Below are 18,622 nucleotides of genomic sequence, written 5' to 3' on the forward strand. Positions count from 1 at the left end.
GCTTTGCAATAAATCAGTGGAATAATACTGACAAATAAAATAGGCATGCTTAAGCCATTAGGACTGAGAGTACACACCCCAAAAGTGAAATACTAGCAGCACTCCTTGCAAATACATATTTTGTATTTCCTAAGGGTCTTATTATGAGTGTATGGGGAATGTATTGCAATGATAAAATTCAATACTTTGGGGTTTGAATTTCATCAAGTGCAATAAATTCAGCTTATCCTGAGTCTTGCCCTGAAAATGGGGTCTGACAGGCAGATTTTGGTTAGAACAATATCTGCATGTTCCAGTACGTATTGAGCATTGGGGTGTTATATATTTATATTCGATGTGAGATTTCGCCAACTGTCTAAAAAGTGTGCCAAATGCCCTCCCAAACATCTGTGTGAAAGAAGATGTACACGCACCATTGGTGGTGGTTGACGAGCCGCCAACTCTGGAACCCTTACAAGCGCCTCTCGGTCTGTGATAGCATCTGGTTGGGTAGAAGTTCCTGAAACCTGATGAGCCCTGCCACTGCCCGCTTTGTGAGGGCTGGCCTTTATTCAATGTATAAGACTGGGTGCGGCCAGCCATGTGCCCCTGCTGTGACCAGCCCTGGTAAAACATTTCTTAATTTAGAACTGGGCCTTGTCCAGCAAATTAAAGGAGGAGAAGAAGTTGACTAGTTCCTTAATGAAAGGATTTCCAAAGAGCCTGCCCTGCACCACTTTACCAGCCTCTGAAGTGTCCAGGTCCCCCAATTTTGGGTCAATCTTAATGAGAAGGGATCTGCGCCTCTCAGTAGAGATAGCACAGTTGGCATTGCCTAAGAAAATGACTGCTGCTGGGCCCGGTGGGACCAGACTTCAGGGGAGATTAGCACTCCCAAGGCTTTGGCGGCCTTTGCCATTTATAGGATCTTTGTTAGGGGGCCTGTGAGATCTAGAAGTTTTTCCTTTCATGAGCGCCAGGACCATCAATACCCTTCTTAGGGTCTCTGATGTATTTACCCAGAAAGGTGGCCATTCTGCCATCAATACTGATGCAGCGGAAGCGGTGTAAATTCTATAACCATATATAATAACTGTAATCTTACTTCACGGTATATTTCTTATCCAGGAGTTCGGGCCCATAAGAACTCAATAATCACTTACAATTGCCAGGTCCTCCGTTTAACCTTTTTGTAGAGCTAATAGGCACTCGATAATGAAAATAAACGGATAATATTCCCTTCATGAGGACCTATAACAATGGAAATACCTAACTAAAAAACTAAGTCACAAAAAATCATATACAAAAACTCATCAATAATGGCAAACTCTGATTACTTATCAACAGCCGCGGTCGGTAGTAGGAGTAACTGCAGGGCGGTGACGTGGGGAGGGCGAGGGGCAGGGTAGGGGGTAGTAAACTATGGATAATGGAGGTTTACAGGTAAGTTAACATATAAATTAATAAAACGAATTTCGTTGCGTGCACTGCATCCCCAAATGCGATGCAGTGCGCGCAACGAAATTCGTTTTATTACTTTATATGTTAACTTACCTGTAAACCTCCATAATCCATAGTTTGCTACCCCCCACCCTGCCCCTCCCCCTCCCCACGTCACCGCCCTGCAGTTACTCCTACTACCGACCGCGGCTGCTTATCAAGTCACTTTTATCTAATATTCCAAAATATGAATGGTCGAAACATGAATACAATAAAATAATTACATAAGTTTCTTCAAAAGGAAATAATTCTTTGCAAATATAAATATGCAATTCGATTTCATACGAACCTAGAAACTAATGCACAATGTGCAATAGTTAGGAAGAGCTAACCCTTCGGCCGAATAGGTATAGCTAGAGTAACATCACCAGCTGATGCGGTGCAAAGTAAGACAGCCAGGGTCAATATTTTCAAAGATAGCAGCCAGCCAGAGTAGCACCGAGAAAAAGCAGCAAGGCTTTCCTCTCATAAAGCAGCTACTACCAATTCTTTCTTGCAGCATTATTTATACCCTAAATGTGTCCAATCTCCTAAAAGTATAATTCGCAACTTCTTCACACTCTTCAACCGCACTGGTTTTCAAAATAAGGTGATCATCATCCCATTCAGCTCATCCGGTTCTTTTCAAGCAGTGTTTTGTTTAATTCGAAAGATGTCATCCTTCCGCGGAAGCAGGAAAACAATCTTGCAACTTGTATCCACTTCCTTGCACAGGCTCCACATCAGCTTGCAACATTTGTCAACAATATCATTCATGAGCAGGATGAATATTTAATACGGAAAAAGAAGTTCCTAAAGATTACTTTTTGCCCTGCTGACTAAACTGAACAGCATATTTGAATTAGTGAAGGACAAACTAAATTTCGTTGCAGCCTACATTTTAGGAAAGAGAAATCATTCCAGCAAAGTTTTGAGGTTTTCATAGTAAAATCATAAACTACAAGCCGACAGTTTTCCTAAGAAATAAAGCACACTTCATTATAAAGGAAACATAAAGAAATACCTAAAGATTTAATTATGTCAAGGATTCATTATTCTGTTCAAACTCATTTGCATAATTACACTCATTTCATAATTATCATCTCTCTCTCTCGTTTTATAAAACAAAGGAAATAAATGATTCATGAAACTGTTTTTCCTTTAACATTTTATTATTTTGGCTTCAAAATTCTACGTGAAAACTTCTAGAGTACAATGTTTTATTCCAGCCTTTCTCTCTCTTGTAATGCCTTTAGTCCTCATACAAGAATGCTTTATTTTATTCATTATTTTTGTATGTCTAACTCTACATTTATTACTCAACATGTTGTGCTTATTATTTGTACATTTTCACATAAATGTGTAAAAAGTCACCCATGTTAATAGTTTTTCACACTATTAGTCATTTGTTTTTGTTAATAACACAAACATGAGCAGATATGATCAAGCAGAATTGGTTCACAAAACTCATGCTTCATCAGTATCTGGGGTGGCAGTGACCCTACCCTCTAGAGAAGGAAAGGGAGCATTCCTCCCTAAGGCGGCTTCTGACCTCTTGTTCGAGGTGCTTACGCATTCTGCCAGCCACATAAGAGGCCATTTTGTCCCCTGGAGCCCTTTCGGAGGAGCGAGGGTGCATCAGCTCCTCAGGGTCCTACATATCTGATGCAGGATGTGTCTGAGATGGGTCCTGTCCCTATTAGGGAAGGGAATCATTTGTTGGACGCAGGTACAGAGAGCTGGCATAATCCAGTCTCGATAGTAGAGTTCCCTGGATGATAGCCTGGCGGGTGTTGGTGTTGAAGAATCTAAGCAGTGGTTTGAGTCCACGCAGGAGTCCAAAGTATACCCCGACTACCGACTTTGTTTGCACCTGGTAGATCAACGCAGAGTTGACCCATATGCCCAGATTCTTTACAGTCTGGGAACAGGTGGAGGACCAAAGTTGGACGGCCACCAGTGTTCGCTCCAAAGGTGAGTGGTTTTGCCTACTAGGAGAATCTCAGATTTGTTGGAATTCAGTTGTAGGCAGTCGGATGTCATCCAATCTGCGTTTGCCGTCAAGTCGTTTTTAAATGTGACAGCATCATGTACGGAGTTATCGGCTAACGCGACCACTAGCTGTGTGTCGTCCACATAGGAGACCACAGTTAGACCCCTGTCCTTAGCCACTGCCGTTAAAGGTTAAATTGAGTTTCTTTATAGTGTAGACCTGGGGTAGGGCCAGTGCTGGCTCAGCCTCCGTATCTTTAGTGACCCATGTCTCAGTTAGGAAGAGGATGTCTGGTACCTCATCCTGAATTAAATCAAACACCTCAGTGAAGTGTTTTACAAGTAAACATCCGTTTAAACTGAGGAACTTAAAGGCGGGCAGAGGAGGTAGTGTAATGGTTGCAACTGCTTTGGTTCTTAAACTGCAGTGGAAGGGGCCATCCAGTGTGGCCCATTTCTGAACTCTGCAATGACTGGTCCCTGTTCTAATGAAGACCAGATCGTTCAATGAGAAAGACTGTCTTTGGGCGTCCAGACGGGCAGCATGTCTGGCGTCGCCCAAGCGTGGACAGGCTCAGGCTTGCTTGCCTTCGGCTCGCTAGCTGTGCGTCTGTGCTATGGCCGGCATAAAGTGGCCTGGGGGCACAACTGGCTCCTCCCGGTCTTGCTCCTGATTGGTTAGCGACCGCCAATCAGTGCTGTGCCTGGCCGTAACAGGAAGCAGAAAGTAAATGTCAGCAAACAAGTAAAACAGCAGATTTACACACAAGAGTCGTTTAAAACTGATAAAAAATACTGGCCAGGAGCAGCAGAGAAGCGGCAGGTACAGTTAATATATCAGCAATGGAGTCTTTATTTTTTTCATTTAAGCACCACTTACAAAGTTATATAAGTTATACTTATATAACTCAAATTTATACTTAGGCATCACTTTAAAATTCACATAACTCGTGCACCTCTGTGTACAGCTTCTAAGTTCTTATGCTGTGATTTAACAAGCTCTAACTTCTGAATATGCAAGGCTATTGGTAGTGCATGGAGAAGAGGCGAATTATACTTAATGTAGTGTGATGAGTGAGGTGAGAAGACTGTGTCCGAGGTGCATGAGTTATCTGGATTTTAAGGTGGTGCTAAGTAAATATGTTAGTTATAGATATAACTTATATAACTTTGTAAGTGGTGCTTAAATTAGAAATTAAAGATATAATTATAACAGGAGAATTCCTATTGATGTTTGTGTAGTTTAATTTGGGTTTGTATACCAAACATACAGAAAGTTTTCCTAACTATAAATATATATATATATATATATATATATATATATATATATTTTCTTTTTTTTTTTAAATAGATGGTGAGTTAGGAATAATAAATCTGTACTTGTTTATATGCACTTACATTCGCTAGGATTTAGTAGTCAATATTTTCTGCACACTATTTTGGCAGGACAATATTTTCCTTCTTTCAAATGTTTACTATACAAGAGTAATGCTTAGGTTTGATGGTCATTTATGGCATCAGCTAATGTCTGGAAAGTTCAGAATCTCTGGCTGTATGCTCAATGGAGTCAATAATGATGCGTAATGAACTCAATGGTCTTAAGTCCTTTTTTCCCCTATGCCCATGACCTCTGCTGTACAAGATACTCCAGTGTGTTAGGTCTGATATAGGTGCTTCTCTTCATATATTTGAGCAAATTTATGAAAATATCTTTTAACAGTGCCCACATCGAAAGAAAGATAGGTAGAGAAAGGTGATTGATAGTTCTAAAGGATGTCAAGAATGCAGGAGAAAGAGTAGAGGGTACTAGGTTGGGATGGGAAAATATTGAGAAATGGAGGCAAAGTGAGAGTAAGTGGTGAGATGAGGAGAGAATGAGAACCAGGTAGAATGATAAAGATGACCAGAGTCACCCCCAGTGGTGGTAGGGCAGTCATTTATAAAAATAACAAGTAAGAGGTGGTGAGAGCAGCAGAGGTACTAGTGTATGGATAGTATTGTAGAAGAAATGTAACCAATGGATTATTCTTTGAACTTAGAATTTCCCATATCATTTGGGGAGGTTCCATTACCACGCAATTCCAAATCACACCATTTGCTTAAAGTGAAGCTAAGAAAAATAGGTTTATTTGGTGCACAGAGCATCCTGGAGAGCTGTGGACATTAAGGGGGCAATGGCCAGTGGTAGAGGCAAAAAGATGTGATTAGCATTGCATCACGAAAGAGCAGAAGTGAATTTGACTTGAGAATACCAATGGTAATTTTGAGGGACCAGATTGGTCATAGTATATGGTGACATAAAGCAGGCATCCAAGGACTGACACTTCACTTGACATGCTGCTCCTGACAGACGTTGCCCAGTTGGTCAGCCTGGCATATTTCTAGTCGGACCCTCTCAACCTCTTCTGTGCAGCCCCCAAGGACCATCGCTCAGCTTCCCACTTCTCAACACCTACATGAACCCTTTCACCAGCTTCATGCACACCCATGGAATCAAAGTTTTATCCTACCAGCTCATAATTTCCCTCTCTGAACAGCTGGACTAATGCCTCCAACTGGATGGCCGTAGTTGCCGGATGGATGAAAACCATCTGCCTCAATGTAAAACTACTGACAAAACATAAGTTGTGATCTTTGGTAGAAACACCTCACCAGGGAACTCAGATATTAGACCGACCTTCCTCCAAACAATACACAGCAAGGACCTCAGGGTGGTCATCAACAACCAACTCACTATGACCGGCCAAGTAAATGCAGTGTACGCCTCCTGCTTAAACATACTAAAGATGATCTTCAAATGGCTCCCGAACAACACCAGCAGAACCATTGCCCGACCCGTAATCACCAGCAAACTTGTCTACAGGTCCACCATAGAGGCCAGAATCAACACCCAACTGACCAGGCGAAAACCAGACCATACAGAACTTGTCAGCCAGACTCACCTTCATAACTCCACATCTCAAAGAACTCCACTGGCTTCCTGTCCACAAATGAGCTCTCTTCAAACTCCTCATGCACACATTCAAAGCCTTAATCAACATAGGAACTGCAAAAACGTAATAACCGCATCAGTTTCCACAAACCTATCAGACACCTCTGCTCAGCCGGACTCACACAAATACCCACATACTCAAAACCAGAACCTGCAGCCTTGCTTGCTCCTAAAGCTTAGAACGGTCTTAGCCTCCACATCAGGGTCGACTTGTCAGTTCCTGATTTCTGAAAGAAGCTGAAAGCATGGATCTTCACCTAGGCCGAGACAGCGCCTGCATCGGTGCCTAGATAGCCAAGCAGATGATTGTGTGCTCTACAAACACACATAACATAATATAACATAACATAACTGTGAAGCCAAAAGCACTACCTGGCTTTCAATGAGCATTTCCTGCAGGCTAAGTAGCGACTAAGAGACAGTGACACTAAGGCAAAAGCCTTGTCTCAGTGGTCTGGCAAACTGGCATGCATTTCACGGAAAGATCCAAGTGATGCCCCACTCCCTCACCCTGTGCTTTGTGCTATGAGCAGAGACTGTCTACGTTTGCTACACAAATGAAAAGGTGGCAGATTCTTTCCCAGATGGTTTCCATGGGGATGTGGCTACCTGGAAGAGAAATGTAATTAACAAAGATTGGCTGGCAATATTTTGTGAGAAGTTGGAATTTGATTGCCCATTTAAGGACACGATTGCCCCAAGAAAGGATAAAAGCAAGCCCTGCTTTCTTTTCCAGTGCCTACCTTTTAGCTATCTGAAGCTTTGCATACCCATGTAGAGAAAGCACAGGATGAGTGAATGAATCCATAGTAGGCTTTATTTAATAATTATTTAGGACCAAAATACCTAGGATTGTAGCAAAAAACAAAGTTTGGTGAACAGAAGATATACTGCCTTGTGTGCTTAGAACCTGGGTTGCTTTGCTAAAGTTTGACATAATGGGTGCCTCTGAAATCTTGAAGGCCCTAGCTCTGCCAGTGGCTAATAAAGGCTTAAAGCAAGGATGTCTATGGACCCCAAAGCTTTTTAATCTATGCTTGGCTGATTTACTGGAATGGTTGGCTGAAGCACGAGCGTTTCCTCCGAAATTAGCTGAAACCAAAATTCAATCGCTCCAATATGCAGACGACACGATATTGCTCGACTAAACCCAGATTGGTCTACAGCGGCTGCTAACTGCACCGTCTCTATACTGCAGAGAGAACAATTTAAAAATAAACACGGCAAAAACAAAGGCAATGATAATCTCACGACAAATAAAAAGGAAGGGTGCATGGAACATCAAAGGTAAACTTAGGAGTGTGGATCGACCATAAAGGACGGCCTTCCGCTCACATCTCTGCAATGCATGGAACAGCTCAATCTTTGGAAGGCATTTTTGTAGAGCAAGGAAAGCCATAGGTTCATCTGATCCCACTCCCTTAATCCGATTGATGGGGGCAACATTTTTACCATCTGTAGCCCATGGTGCAATAGCCGTCAAAGACAAAATGACAATATGGCTGGACAGAGCACAGTCGGCCTGATTCGTAAAGTCTTCTTCCTACCGACCACTACCACGCATGCGCAAATCCGTAGATAATTCAACCTTTCATCCCAAAAGTGGATCCTGAAAGCTAGATTTATAGCGTATTGTCTAAAAGCTAAACAAGCCCGGGAAAATACACTAAAGGAACACATCTGGACAATGATAAACGCCCGAGGGTCCACATGGTGAGAATATCTAGCCCACTGTGTCGAGGTATTGGAAGCAAAGGAAATATGGCCAGCCCCTCCTACCCATACCAGCGGCCCCAAGACTTTTGATGAAACAGGCGAAGTTACTGTCTGCCGACAGTGATAAGCAAACATTAAAAAACCTAAGTCACAGAAGCTGGGCTTTAAACCTCTATACTAGTGGGACCTTGCCATATCATCTGTCCTTCCCTTTAAAACCAGTAATGAAGGAACAACTAATGAAACTGCGGTTCGGACTGAGCCCACTGTTGGCATACAAATATGGGCAAGGGTACAAAGAGTCTGTAGCTACTAAGTGCCGAGCTTGCGGAGCAGTAGAGGAATCCCTAACTCACATATTGTGCATCTGTGAGACACTGCGCCCGCTGAGAATATACTGGCTCTGCCCAATCTTGAGTATTTTAAATATACAGACATGTCAAGCTGCCCTAGTCAAGTGCATGGAAGGCGAATTAGCACAGCTGGCGACACGCTTCTTGAAATACTTGATGGGAGTAAAGGCATTTTTGGACTCCCACCATCGCACAGAACTATAATTTATAAAGCTGGGTCAAGTTTTTTCTCTTTTTAAGGCGTCATGTTTATAGTGGCTTAAGCGGTGTTTTTAATTGTTATTTTTATTTTTGCACAACCGACTGAAACAATCAGTTTTTTACTTTTTATAATATTGGAATATATGCACTTTATATTGTACATTTATATGTGGCCTCATTGCAATTTTAATTAATTTTGCAATAAAATTATCTATCTATCTATCTATCTATCTATCTATCTATCTATCTATCTATCTATCTATCTATCTATCTATCTATCCATCCATCCATCCATCCATCCATCCATCCATCCATCTCTCTATCTATCCATCCATCTATCTATCCATCCATCTATCTATCCATCTGCCAGTGACAAATACACCAAATATTATCCCTGATGACTCAGCGCAACTCAAAGGTAAACAACAAGCCTCCCACTCATTAAAGAACTGCAGGCCAGAGACCATTGTGTGGCCATGAGAGATGCACCCCATAAGGTGGCCTGTTACCACTGAGAGTTGCTGCACAAGGCGGTTGTGAGCCTGCATTTTCCCATACGAATGTGAGTGGCCGATGAACATCCCCTGCAAATGTATCCAAAGCCATAATTGAGACCCAATGTTTGAAGCTAGGACGCCAAGCTAGAAAGAAAATGCCATCTTCCTTGCCTGCGTGCAACAGCCTAGATGCCAGTACCACTTAATCTCTACCCTTCCTCTGTGATAGCCACCCTACATCATTACCATTCAGCTCTACCACGTATCCTTACAGGATGACTGATTTCACACAAGCTCACCTTTAACAGCTGAAACCTGTGTACTGCTGCTCCACTTCCCCACGACTTCCCACGAGTGGCGCACACATTGCAAAGACCCTTTACCCATCTTGGGATCACTGAACTCTCACAAGATACTATGAACAGTAAAATACACACCCACATGAGTTCAATGTTAAAAACACCAAAGCACTAAGTTAATCATGGGTTACATTGGTATCAATGTAACCTTGTTACATTGGTATAAATGTAACCTTGTTTGTCTGTGCATCTCTTCCCTCACCCTGCTTAACATAGAGGGTGATAGTATTGCATTTAATAAGGATTCCTCAAGTCAATTGCTAGAGAACTTAAGTTACTGCACACTGTTACTTAATATAATACAACCAACAGGTTTCCGTTTTTTAGAGTAACAATGCTTGGACAATCTATTCATTGTGATTGATACTTGTGCTACCTGAACTAGACGTTTCACACACCCACCAATCTCTATGAATAAGCCTTTAATGTTCGATTCTGCTGATTCCTGAAAGTCTAAAGAAGGGCGCACTTGGCATTTCAGTGAGCTTACACTAGTTGCAGGACGCCCATTTCCAGGAATAGCAGCAATATCTGGTACATGAAGCCAGGTCTACGAAATTCAGTCGCGATTTGTGGCCAGTCTTTTTGCGAGCAAAAATGTATTTGGCGAACTGACCTATGTACTATGTTCTATTAGGGTAGTTTGCAAAATAAGGTTTTGGATTTAGTCGCAATTTGACTAACCTAATTATTATCGATTCGCTAGGTCTCAAATTGTGAATCAAACTGATTGGGTGAAATCGCAGGTATGATTGCCTGCAAATGTCAACAGATCACCATATCTGTTATTATTTTTAAATATCGTAATTTTTTTTAAGCACCTCAATTTTCTTACAGGAAATGAGGCTGCTTTTAAAAAAAGCTTTCTTTTTTTAAAAGTTCCTCTGAGAGCTGGAAGAGGTCCCCTAGACCATTGCCTGCACTCCCAGAAACGTTTACCACAATTCTCAAAGGGAGAGAGGTCCGAAGGGGATCTCTCCCCTTTAGTGAATGAGTTACCACCCCAACTTGAGGGTCTCTTATTTTTCAAAGGTTCGATACATCTGACTACCAAATTGGGTGCCGATCACAATCCGGTAAAAAATTCCCCCGTGCGACTCGTATCGGGTCTTTTTACCGTACGAATCGTACAAGTGCCGTACGAACTGGCAATCACGATTCGCATGGTAAAAAGTCCATACGAACCGCACTGGGAATCATTCCCCACACGTCCTCGGGTCGGAAAATGTGTCCGACACGTCCTCGGACGATTTACCTTACAAACGTGAAAAGCCAAGTCCGACCGAGGAATCACGAACCATCCCGTGCGTCCGAGCGTACAACCGTATGGAAAAAACACCGTCCGCACCGAACACCCATAGCAACCATGGAGACATGTGCCCGCATACGCGCCCAACACTCCCCCCAGCCCCCGTACGTCCGACACGTACCCCCCGTGTATGTATACCCCCACCCGTCTAGGTACACCCCAGTACGTTCCAGTCGAACCCCCACCCCAGTACGTGACATACCCCCGTCAATGTACACCCCCCCACCCCTGTACGTGTCGTACCCCCGTGTACCCCCACCCCAGTACGTTCCAGTCGTACCCCCACCCCTGGACGTGTCGTACCCCCGTGTACCTACACCCCAGTACGTTCCAGTCGTACCCCCACCCCAGTACGTGTCGTACCACCGTCAATGTACACCCCCCACCCCTGTACGTGTCGTACCCCCCGTGTACCTACACCCAAGTACGTTCGAGTCGTACCCCCACCCCAGGACGTGTCGTACCCCCCCGTGTACCTACACCCAAGTACGTTCCAGTCGTACCCCCACCCCAGGACGTGTCGTACCCCCCCGTGTACCTACACCCAAGTACGTTCCAGTCGTACCCCCACCCCTGGACGTGTCGTACCCCCCGTGTACCTACACCCAAGTACGTTCGAGTCGTACCCCCACCCCAGGACGTGTCGTACCCCCCGTGTACCGACACCCCAGTACGTTCCAGTCGTACCCCCACCCCAGTACGTGTCGTACCACCGTCAATGTACACCCCCCACCCCTGTACGTGTCGTACCACCGTCAATGTACACCCCCCACCCCTGTACGTGTCGTACCCCCCGTGTACCTACACCCCAGTACGTTCCAGTCGTACCCCCACCCCAGGACGTGTCGTACCCCCCGTGTACCGACACCCCAGTACGTTCCAGTCGTACCCCCACCCCAGTACGTGTCGTACCACCGTCAATGTACACCCCCCACCCCTGTACGTGTCGTACCACCGTCAATGTACACCCCCCACCCCTGTACGTGTCGTACCCCCCGTGTACCTACACCCCAGTACGTTCCAGTCGTACCCCCACCCCAGTACGTGTCGTACCACCGTCAATGTACACCCCCCACCCCTGTACGTGTCGTACCCCCCGTGTACCTACACCCCAGTACGTTCCAGTCGTACCCCCACCCCAGTACGTGTCGTACCACCGTCAATGTACACCCCCCACCCCTGTACGTGTCGTACCCCCCGTGTACCTACACCCCAGTACGTTCCAGTCGTACCCCCACCCCTGGACGTGTCGTACCCCCCGTGTACCTACACCCAAGTACGTTCGAGTCGTACCCCCACCCCAGGACGTGTCGTACCCCCCGTGTACCGACACCCCAGTACGTTCCAGTCGTACCCCCACCCCAGTACGTGTCGTACCACCGTCAATGTACACCCCCCACCCCTGTACGTGTCGTACCACCGTCAATGTACACCCCCCACCCCTGTACGTGTCGTACCACCGTCAATGTACACCCCCCACCCCTGTACGTGTCGTACCCCCCGTGTACCTACACCCCAGTACGTTCCAGTCATACCCCCACCCCAGGACGTGTCGTACCCCCCGTGTACCGACACCCCAGTACGTTCCAGTCGTACCCCCACCCCAGTACGTGTCGTACCACCGTCAATGTACACCCCCCACCCCTGTACGTGTCGTACCACCGTCAATGTACACCCCCCACCCCTGTACGTGTCGTACCCCCCGTGTACCTACACCCCAGTACGTTCCAGTCGTACCCCCACCCCAGTACGTGTCGTACCACCGTCAATGTACACCCCCCACCCCTGTACGTGTCGTACCCCCCGTGTACCTACACCCCAGTACGTTCCAGTCGTACCCCCACCCCAGTACGTGTCGTACCACCGTCAATGTACACCCCCCACCCCTGTACGTGTCGTACCCCCCGTGTACCTACACCCAAGTACGTTCCAGTCGTACCCCCACCCCAGTACGTGTCGTACCACCGTCAATGTACACCCCCCACCCCTGTACGTGTCGTACCCCCCGTGTACCTACACCCCAGTACGTTCCAGTCGTACCCCCACCCCAGTACGTGTCGTACCACCGTCAATGTACACCCCCCACCCCTGTACGTGTCGTACCCCCCGTGTACCTACACCCAAGTACGTTCCAGTCGTACCCCCACCCCAGTACGTTCCTGGCGCACCCCCAACACAACCTCCTAAGTACGGAGCGCACCCCATGCCCCAACATCACAACCGCATGTACGAGTCTTCCAAAGCCACACACAAGGACAAAATCGTACAACCAAATGGCCCATGTACACACCGTACACACGCTCAAAACGCACGTACACAACCAGGACAAAATAAAACAACACAAGAATACTCCAGTCGAAAGGCACACAGCCACTAAACATGGCCAACAACCACTTAAATAACACAATCACTGACCTGCAACTGCCAAAAACAAACAGAGGCCCAATACACCACCACTCCTTATAACACACCCACCCAAAATTCAAAAACTGCCACACCCACCCATGGACCAATAAAAAGGGCCCACACACACAAACCATGAGCCTTTCCAACAGACTCACTGCTGCCAGACACCACAGAACCAGACTACAAGCTACACCACACCTTACACTTGCACACCTTCAAACGACCACCCTCACAAACACCCTCTCATCACATTCACACACACACACAACCATCCACACCCCCCCCCAACATCCACACCCCCCCCCACACCCACACCATCCCCACCCACACCCCTCACCATGCCCACTACCAAGAATCCAAAGTTCAGTCACCGAGAGTTGGAGGTCCTTGTTGATCAAATCCTCAGAGTCGAGCCACAGATCTTTGGAACATTGGTCAGAAGCACCAGCCAGGCAGCCAAAACAGCCATGTGGCAGACCATCGTCGATGCTGTGAATGCTGTTGCGGACACCAGGAGGACCAAGCAGGATTGCCAGAACAGGTGGTACGATCTGCGGAGGAGGGTCAGAGCCAAGAGGCAGGAGGAACACGACCAGGCCAACGCCACCGGAGGAGGGCCCTCCCGCAGAGCCGTACAGTACCATCCCTGGGAGGAGAGGGTGATGGCCATACTGCCGGTGGAGGCAGTTGAAGGAGTAGAAGGACTCCGAGACCCGGGTGAGTACACAAACAACGCACCTCACATGGGGGGAACTGCAACCACAACCAAAATTAATAACAGGCACGCAACCACCACAAGCCATCGCATTACTCAACCACACTCCATGAGCAGGCACATGCCACTGCTGCCACCATGCCCCATGCACCCAGCTGGACAATGTCAAGTCACAGGCCACAGAAGACAACAACACATGACACGGTAACCCGGATGGCGGGAGGCTGGGCACCAAGAATCACATAGTGCGACTCCAAAGCAGACAACAATGCCCTCTGCCCATATGGCCTAGGTCACAGCCAGACAAACACTGTGTCCCAACACAGGAATGACTTGCCAGCAAATGGCGGACGCCTTGCATCAACACATGGGGGTGAAGGCACTGTTTTGCACATGCCAGCAGCTAATGAACAGCCAACAGTGTGAAAGAGTGGCAGCACACACCACCACAGCAGCAGCGCACAGACACACAGCAGACAAAATGGGTGCCTGGAGATCAGAAACAAACTCACATCAACAGGCCAAGGGCCACTCAAAGATCTGCTAACAGTGTGTGCCCAGGAAGCTGCGCCAAGGTGACAGAGGGTGACACACGGAGGGAGGGAGAGGGGGACACAGAGGGAGGGAGAGGGGGACAGAGAGGGAGGGAGAGGGGGACTGAGAGGGAGGGAGACGGACAGAGGGAGGAGGCTGACACACGGAGGGAGGGAGAGGGGGACACAGAGGGAGGGAGAGGGGGACACAGAGGGAGGGAGAGGGGGACTGAGAGGGAGGGAGACGGACAGAGGGAGGAGGCTGACACACGGAGGGAGGGAGAGGGGGACACAGAGGGTGGGAGAGGGGGACAGAGAGGGAGGGAGAGGGGGACTGAGAGGGAGGGAGACGGACAGAGGGAGGAGGCTGACACACAGAGGGAGGGAGAGGGGGACAGAGAGGGAGGGAGAGGGGGACAGAGAGGGAGGGAGAGGGGGACTGAGAGGGAGGGAGACGGACAGAGGGAGGAGGCTGACACACGGAGGGAGGGAGAGGGGGACACAGAGGGTGGGAGAGGGGGACAGAGAGGGAGGGAGAGGGGGACTGAGAGGGAGGGAGACGGACAGAGGGAGGAGGCTGACACATGGAGGGAGGGAGAGGGGGACAGAGAGGGAGGGAGAGGGGGACACAGAGGGAGGGAGAGGGGGACAGAGAGGGAGGGAGAGGGGGACAGAGAGGGAGGGAGAGGGGGACTGAGAGGGAGGGAGACGGACAGAGGGAGGAGGCTGACACACGGAGGGAGGGAGAGGGGGACAGAGAGGGAGGGAGAGTGGGACACAGAGGGAGGGAGAGGGGGACAGAGAGGGAGGGAGAGGGGGACAGAGAGGGAGGGAGAGGGGGACTGAGAGGGAGGGAGACGGACAGAGGGAGGAGGCTGACACACGGAGGGAGGGAGAGGGGGACAGAGAGGGAGGGAGAGGGGGACACAGAGGGAGGGAGAGGGGGACAGAGAGGGAGGGAGAGGGGGACAGAGAGGGAGGGAGAGGGGGACTGAGAGGGAGGGAGACGGACAGAGGGAGGAGGCTGACACACGGAGGGAGGGAGAGGGGGACAGAGAGGGAGGGAGAGGGGGACACAGAGGGAGGGAGAGGGGGACAGAGAGGGAGGGAGAGGGGGACAGAGAGGGAGGGAGAGGGGGACTGAGAGGGAGGGAGACGGACAGAGGGAGGAGGCTGACACACGGAGGGAGGGAGAGGGGGACAGAGAGGGAGGGAGAGGGGGACAGAGAGGGAGGGAGAGGGGGACTGAGAGGGAGGGAGACGGACAGAGGGAGGAGGCTGACACACGGAGGGAGGGAGAGGGGGACAGAGAGGGAGGGAGAGGGGGACAGAGAAGGAGGGAGACACAGGGAGAGCAAATCAGTCCTTTGGTGTGTGGGAATGTCTGCTCGTCAGCAGGTGGACTGCGTGCATGTAGACAAGGGTGGCCAGTGCCAGAACCCCCCCTCTTCATCATGGCAAAACGCAGGGCCATGTTACAACCTGTACACGAGCACAAGGACAGCCACCTGCATCATATGAGTGTGTGGATCCACTCCATGTGCACATGTACAGTGCTACAAGGAAGGCGCAAACGCATAGCTCGGCACACATGCACACTCCACTGCTGACTGCAGTCACACTTGACGCAGCAAGTAAGACTGTGCCACACATAGTTAAAGGGGCCAAATTGGTGCCCAAGGGACACACACATGCACAAGTGCACTGTGAGTGGAATGCAAGACAGATCCTAATTCCAAGAGGAAATGTGCCAACTTTGTAACGGATGAAACATGGATGTTGCATGGATCAAAATTAACATTGTCTCTCTCACACACAGGTCAACGTCGTGCTGCACCCCCCAACACTGGGGGGGAACACTCACAGGACCCGGATCTGCAGGAGACCGATCCCACCGGCAGCGACCACTCTCACCACTCTGCGGACGACCCCGACCGACCTGGCCCCTCTGGTGTCCAACCACCTGCAGCACCTGCGTCAGGTACAACCGTGCCAACCACCACCCCCACTCCTGCCACATCCCAGGAGACACCCAGGATCCCTGCCCCAACACCACAATGCAGCCAGGCTCGCCAGGAGGGACACGGTGTCCCGGGCACCCAGGAGGAGGCAGGCGACAACGCCAATGCCACCCCTCAGGGGTCCCGGAGACCCCATGTGCCCACAAGTGCAGGCCAGACGCAAGTGGGCAGGGGTGGTGGGAGTGGAGAACGGCGGAGGCGCGAGCCTGACCAGTTGGCTGGGGATCCGGTATTTTCCCATGTCCGTAACATCCTGGACTCATACCGGCAGGACACCACGGGCATGGCCCAGGTTGTGTCCGTCCTCGAGGGGATCAAGGTCCAGCAGGCCCAGCAACATGCGGAGCTAATAGCCTGTCTACAGCTACACCAACGGAGGATGGAGGACAGACAGGCTCAGCAAGTGACGGCGTCCCAGGGGATTCACGCTGAACTCCGTCGGATGGCCGACACCATGGCCGACCCTCCCTGTGCCAGAAGGCGGAGAACATCACCACCCACAGGGAGGGATCATGAGGAGGAGGAGGAAACATCCGACGGAGCATCCCAGACGTCGTCACGGCCTGCTGCTGAGGTTCCCCGCAGGAAGCCGGGTCGTCCACGGAAAGGACCGTGAGGGTGGCTGCTACATCACCATCTCCCAGGACACCTGGCCTGGCACCTGGCCCACTGGAGCAACAGCATCACAGCATCAAGAGACATTCTCTGCCACATGGCCCTGCTGGTCACTGGCTGACCAATGTTGACAAAGACTGTGGCATGGACTCTGAGGATTTCCAATGGCAAGGACACCAACTCCCCTACTGAACTTTGGATTCCCTAATCCCGGAAAGGCCCTCACTTGGCCCCCCCCCCCCAATAATAAATCACACTATTAAGAGTAGATGCCTGCTGGTAGCATTATTACCTAACATGTGTCTTGTACAGTCTAAACATGCCTGAGTCATCTGTTCACTTCAACCATCCACACCCTGGGGCCTGAGTCTGGCACAGGACACATGGGTCACAGTTTTCTAGGCAAGACAGACATGGAGCACCATACACACCCGTGATGGTCAGAACCAGCTGAGGGGGTGGCCGAACAACCGTGCTGACAGACACATTGAGTACAGCAACAGTCATGCGCAGAGGTCAGGGATCCTGGCCCGTGTCCTGGGGGGCACCCAGGTACGTGTAGACAGGTGGCAGAACCATGTCCTGCAAGCTTGAGTCCGGTGGATGCAGAGAATGGGGTCATGGACAACGTTGGATGCATGGGGATGGCACATGTCACAATACCCACACAGTCATGGACATCATGCCCATTACACAGTCTCAGCACACACACACAGCTTGCATCTTGCCACTCGACACATTGACACATAGCCACAATCAGGGAATACCATGCCAGACATGCAGGATGCACCGTGCCAACACACCAGCATTGACTGAGAAGAGGCACCTTGGAGGCATAGGGACACCTTTAATAGTCATGTGTTTGGGATTGCAGAGGCAACTTGAAGTACACATGAACACATCATGTGGAGTAACATGTGGCTCCAACACTGGCACCCCCCTTCTGCAGCACAAATGCGTGATAGCCATGGAACTGGCACACAAGTGTCGGATAACAGCTAAATACCCACAGCTGCTCACGGAGAGACTGCCATACACCATACATCCGCTGATGTGGAAGTCCCACGCCATGTCAAGACAATGTTAACCGTATGTGTCCGAGGGCAGTGTCACACACATTGATGCCTTCATCACAATCCACCATCCCATCACTGATGACTGACAACCAGGCAGCCCATCTATTCAGGTGTACCCAGCTGCATGTCGTGTCCCATGGGGATGCCACATGTCTGCAGAGGACCCAAACCCCGACCGGGGCAGTGTGCACACATCGTGAACAACTGCCACACCCAATACACCCCAGATGCATCCCTTACCCCATGGAGACTTCCAAACGTGTCCGTGCCTGTAACGCTGAGTCAGCCCACGATGCCATGTCCATGAGGAATAGCAGTGCCACAACAATGCAACCAGCAAACGGCATGCGCAGGTACCTGGGGAAGAGAGACACACAAG

The 18,622-nt window shown here is 49.2% G+C and overlaps 1 protein-coding gene across 1 annotated transcript in view; it reads left to right on the top strand.

Annotated features, from left to right (window-relative positions):
- MYOZ1 (myozenin 1) overlaps positions 1-18,622 on the top strand; it is a 370,778-nt gene that overhangs the window by 124,876 nt on the left and 227,280 nt on the right. The window lies entirely within an intron of this gene.

The sequence above is a fragment of the Triturus cristatus genome, chromosome 1_2, assembly GCF_964204655.1.
Source record: "Triturus cristatus chromosome 1_2, aTriCri1.1, whole genome shotgun sequence".
In the NCBI taxonomy this organism is placed as follows: domain Eukaryota; kingdom Metazoa; phylum Chordata; class Amphibia; order Caudata; family Salamandridae; genus Triturus; species Triturus cristatus.